Source organism: Hyaena hyaena, unplaced genomic scaffold (assembly GCF_003009895.1).
Source record: "Hyaena hyaena isolate Hyena2069 unplaced genomic scaffold, ASM300989v1 scaffold_1388, whole genome shotgun sequence".
NCBI classification, from domain to species: domain Eukaryota; kingdom Metazoa; phylum Chordata; class Mammalia; order Carnivora; family Hyaenidae; genus Hyaena; species Hyaena hyaena.
The window spans coordinates 102,213-108,212 of NW_024082022.1; positions in this window are offsets into that span (position 1 = coordinate 102,213).

Below are 6,000 nucleotides of genomic sequence, written 5' to 3' on the forward strand. Positions count from 1 at the left end.
AATGAAATGTGGCCATGTGTAGCAACATGGATGGAACTCGAGGGTGTTATGCTGAGCAAAATAAGTCAGACAGAGAAGGACAGATGCCCTATGTTTGCACATATAGGTGGATTAGGAGGAAGCTAATGGAGAACCATGAGGGAGAAGAAGGGGAAAAATAGTTGGGGAGAGGGAGGGAGGCAAACCATGAGAGACTCTTGAATGCTGAGAACAAACTGAGGGCTGATGGGGGGGGGGGGGAGGGAAAGGGAGGAGGGCACTTGTGGGGATGAGCACTGGGTGTTGTATGGAAAACAACTTGACAATAAACTATTTAAGAAAAAATAAATAAATAAATTTAAAAAATATAACTCCTTCCAAAGACATGAATATTGAAAAATTCTAGGTTGATGATTGTGACCTTATCCTATAGAAAACTGGAATATTTATTCCTAGAGTACTCTCCTGCAGATCCCTGCCTCTCTGGCACATGTCCTGAAATTAATCACTAAATCTCCTTCATGTATACCTCAGGTTATGCTACTTTTGTGCTATGTTTTGGGCCAAGTTATTTAGCATGCTGGCTCTTTAAGGGTGGGGACTCACTTTCCTATAGCCCAGCAGTTCTTCCAGAGCTAAGCCCTGCTGATTTTTAAAGCTCTCAGATAAACCCTGCTGGCTTTCAAAGTCAGACATTATGAGGGCTTGTGTTAGGGCAGGGTTGGGGATGCCCAGTGTGGGGGTCTGTTCCTCTTGCTCCTTCATGCTTGCGGTATCCCTCCTGTTTGTGGTTAGCCATACTGAGGGTTAGGTTCCTAATCATGTCTCTAATCCCATACTCTTTTCAATGTAGCCTTCTCTCTATGACTAGCTGTGGAATACCTTTCCTCCAATTTTCAGGTCATTTTCGGTTAGTTGCGATACATGTAGTTGTTGCCTCAGTGTGTCCTTGGGACAAGGTGAGTTTAGGATCCTCCTATCCATCTTCCTTAATCTCTGGCTATAAAAAAGCAATGAGATCTTCCCATTTAAAAAAATGTTTGGGGCGCCTGGGTGGCTTAGTCGCTTAAGCATCCGACTTTCGCTTAGGTCGTGATCTCGCGGTTCGTGGGTTCGAGCCCCGCGTCGGGCTCTGTGCTGACTGCCAGCTCAGAGCCTGGAGCCTATTTCAGAGTCTGTGTCTCCTTCTCTCTGACCCTCCCCTGCTCACGCTCGCTCTCTCTCTCTCTCCTAGAAAAAAAAATAAAAAATAAAAAAATGTTTTTTTAGTATTTATTTTTGAGAAAGAGCATGAGTGGGGAAGGGATAGGGAGAGAGAGTACAGAAGATCTGAACTGGGCTATGCAATGAGAGCGGCAAGAGATCCTGCCATGTATGACAACACAGATGAACCTGGAGGGTATGTTAAGTGAAATAAGTCAGACAGAACAAGACAAATACCATATCATTTCACTTAAATATGAAATCTAAAAAGCAAAACAAATGAGCAAAAAAGCAACAACCCAGAAACAGGCTCATAAATACAGAGAACACACTGGAGGTTGCCAGAGGGGAGGGTTGAGGTGGGATGTGCAAAACAGGTGAAGAGGGTTAAGGGATACAAACTTCCAGATATAAGATAAATATGTCACAGGATAAAAAGTACAGGATGGGAATATAGTCAATGATATTGCAATAATGTTGTTTGGTGACAGATGGTGACTACACTTACTGTGGTGAGTACTGAGTAATGTACAGAATTGTCAAATCATAATGCTGTACACCTGAAACTAATGAAACATTGTATGTCAATTATACACCAATAATAATATAAAAAGAGAACTGGACTTTTGTAGTTATTTTTTTAATGTTTGTTTTTATTTTTGAGAGAGAGAGCAAGTAGGGGAGAAGAGAGAGGGGGAAGAGAGATGATCTGAGGCAGGCTCTGCGCTGACAGCAGAGAACCCAATGCGGGGCATGAACTCACAAGCTATGAGATCATGACCTGAACTAAAGTTGGACGCTTAACCAACTTAGCCACTCAGACGCCCCTGTAGTTACTAATTTTCTTTTTATTTTTTTATTTAAAAATATTTTTATGTTTATTTATTTTTGAGAGAGAGAGAGTGCAAGCAGGGGAGGGACAGAGAGAGGGATACACAGAACCAGAAGTAGGCTCCAGGCTGTGAATTGTCAGCACAGAGACTGACTCGAGGCTTGCACTCACAACCTTGTGAGATAATGACCTGAGCTGAAGTCAGACGTTCAACAGACTGAGCCACCCAGGTGTCCCTAGTTATTCTTTAAAAAAAAATTTTTTTTAATGTTTTATTTATTTCTAGGAGAGAGAGAGAGACAGCGTGAGCAGGGGAGGGTCAGAGAGAGAGGGAGTCACAGACTGAAACAGGCTCCAGGCTCTGAGCTGGCAGTCAGCACAGAGCCCGACGCGGGGCTCGAACCCACGAACCGCGAGATCATGACCCAAGCGAAAGTCGGACGCTTAACCGACTAAGCCACCCAGGCGCCCCGAGCACTATTTTTTATTAAAAAAATTTTTTTTAATGTTTTATTTATTTCTAGGAGAGAGAGAGAGAGAGAGAGAGAGAGAGAGAGAGAGAGAGAGAGAGAGAGAGAGAGAGAGAGGGAACACTTTCTCTTTATCCAGTAAAACAGTGAAATATATTTTTGCCTCTCATTGGTTGGTTGCAAATGACTTACATGCCAGTTCCTAAATTAATTACTGTGACAGGACAGCTAAGAATGTGAGAAGGGTAATTCCCAAAAGGGAATTCAAAGAACTGTTATCAGAAGCAGGGGGTAATCGATGCTGAGAAGCAAAGAAATAATCCACTATTTATCTCACTCTAACCATTCACTCTAAATATCCTGTGACCCCTTTCCCTCTTTGCACTAAAGACAATTTGGTTAGATTGTGCTGATTAATATAGGCTGGCTATTAGTATGTAGTCGACAATCACATATGAAAAGTAATGGTCCAGAGCTTTCCCTAGTCAAAGAATATTTTATATCAAAACTTAACATTTGAAACATTATCCACAAAGTACTATAGCCAACATCATAGTAATGAATCACTGAATGCTTATTCCCACTAAGATTGAAAAGAAATCAAGGATATTCACTTATACCACTCCTAATCAACATTGTACTGGAAGTCCTAGACAGTGAAACTAAGCAAGAAAAAGAAATATAAGGCAAACAGATCAGAAAGGAAGAAATGTAACTTCTATTCACAGACAATAAGATTGTGTAGAGAATTCCAAAGAATAAAATACTAGCAATGAAAAATAAAATAACAGAAATGAATACTGCTTTGAGGAAATCATCAGAATTGACAGCTTTTGAGCAAAATAAGTCAGGTAGAGAAGGACAGATACCATATGTTTGCACGTATAGGTAGATTAGGAGGAACTTAACTGAGGACCGTGGGGGAGAAGAAGGGGGGAAATGGTGGGGGAGAGGGAGGGAGGCAAACCATGAGAGAGACTTGAATGGTGAGAACAAACTGAGCGCTGATGGTGGTGGGGGGGAGGGTAAAGGGGGTGATGGGCATGGAGTAAGGCACTTGTGGGGATGAGCACTGGTTGTTATTTTTTTTAATGTTTTATTTATTTCTAGGAGAGAGAGAGAGAGACAGCGTGAGCAGGGGAGGGTCAGAGAGAGAGGGAGTCACAGACTGAAACAGGCTCCAGGCTCTGAGCTGGCAGTCAGCACAGAGCCCGACGCGGGGCTCGAACCCACGAACCGCGAGATCATGACCTAAGCGAAAGTCGGACGCTTAACCGACTAAGCCACCCAGGCGCCCGGAGCACTGGGTGTTATATGGAAACCAGCTTGACAATAAACTATTAAAAAAAGATGCATATATGTGTGTACATATATACATGTGAAAAAATAAACTTATTTTTGAGAAAAAAAAAATTGACAGCTCTGAGGAAAATATCAGTGCCAGAAATGGGAATAGAGGTGGGAAAATGAGTGAAGGGGTCAGAAGATATATATTTGTAGTTATAAAATAAAGAAATAATAGTAATGTACAGGATGGTAACTATAGTTAATAATACTGTGTTAACATATTTGAAAATTTCTAAGAGAGTAGGTCTTAAAAAATTCTTATCACACAAAAAGTTTTGTAACTATGTATGGTAACAGATGGTAACTATCCTTATGGTGCTGATAATTTCATAATATATGCAAATATTGAATTATTATGTTGTATACCTGAAACTGATATATATCAGCTATACCTCAATAAAAAAAAATTAGTGGACTTGAGAATAGATTAAAATGAAACACAAAGCGAAAAAAGAGTGAAATACATCCCAAAGCTGTGGGACAATATCAAATGTTTTGACATCATTTTAATTAGAATCTCAGGGAGATAAGAGAAAGAATAGTGCAGAAAAAGTGTTTAAAGAAATAATAACTGAGAATTTTTGAAAATTAATGACAGACAACAAACCACATACCCAAGAAACTCGGAGTATTCCGAGCAGGAATGAAACGGCTAACCATATGGTATACAAGCAGCTGGAAACAAAAGACAAAGAGAAAGGCTTGTAGGCAGAGAAAAAAGGAGACATCAAAGGGAGAGGAAAAAAAATTGACAACAGACTGCCTGTTGGAAACCATGAAAGTCAGGACACTATAATAGAGTGATCATTTTAATTGTGTAGAAAGAAACTTTCAACTTAGCATTCTTTGACCAAAAAAGAATTATTTTTAAAATGAAAGTAAAATACCATATCAGACAAGGAAAAACAGAATTCATTGTCAGAAAGCCCACTCTACAAGATAAAAGGAAGTTTTTAATGCAGAAATAATATCATGCCAGATTAATCTGGGACTGACTACACAAGGAAATAAAGAATGCTGAAAATGAAATAAATAAAAGTAAAATTAAATTATTTATTTTTTCTTGTTTATTGGTCTAAATGATAACTCACTATCTAGTGGAAAAATAGTAACTATTATGTATTCATCGCATATGTAAAAGTGGAGGTTATGCCAACCAAAGCACAAATGTTGGGAGGAATCAATTGGGAATATACTGTTGTAAAATTCTTATACTCCTAGAATGCCTGGGTGGCTCAGTTGGTTAACCGTCTGACTTCAGCTCAGGTCATGATCTCATGGTTGACAAGTTCAAGCCATGGGTTGGGCTCTGTGCTAACAGCTCAGAGCCTGGAGCCTGCTTCAGATTCTATGTCTCACTCTCTCTCTCTGCCCCTCCCCTGCTTGCTCTCTGTCTGTCTGTCTCTCTCTCAAAAACAATAAACATTAAAAAGGTTTTTTTTTTTTTTTTTTGTCTTACACTCCTTGTGAAGTGGAAAAATAGTATTTACTAGTAGACTCTGGTTAAAATATGTATATCATATTCTGAGTAACCACTAAAATTTTATCAAAATGGAGTATAAATAGTACATCAAGAGATAAAATAGAAGTTTATTTATTTTTAAATATAATTTATTGTCAAATTGGCTAACTTAACAGCATGTAGTGTGCTCTTGTTTTGGGGGGGTAGATTCCCATGGTTCATTGTCTACATACAACACCCAGTACTCATCCAAACAAGTGCCCTCCTCAATTCCCATCACCCACTTTCCCCTCTCCCCCATTTCCCATCAACCCTCAGTTTGTTCTTTGTGTTTAAGAGCCTCTTATGTTTTGCCTCCGTCCCTCTCTGTTTGTAGTTATTTTTTCCCTTCCCTTCCCTTATAATCTTCTGTTAAGGTTCTCAAGTTCCACGTATGAGTGAAAACATATGATATCTGTCTTTCTCTGACTGATTTATTTCATTTAGCATAATACCTTCCAGTTCTATCCATGTTGCTGCAAATGGCATGATTTTATTCTTTTTCATTGCCAAATAGTATTCCATTGTATATATAAACCACATCTTCTTTATCCATTAATCAGTTGATGGACATTTAGACGCTTTCCATAATTTGGTTATTGTTGAAAGCGCTGCTATAAACATTGGGGTACACGTGCCACTATGCATCTTGTATCCGTTGGATAAAT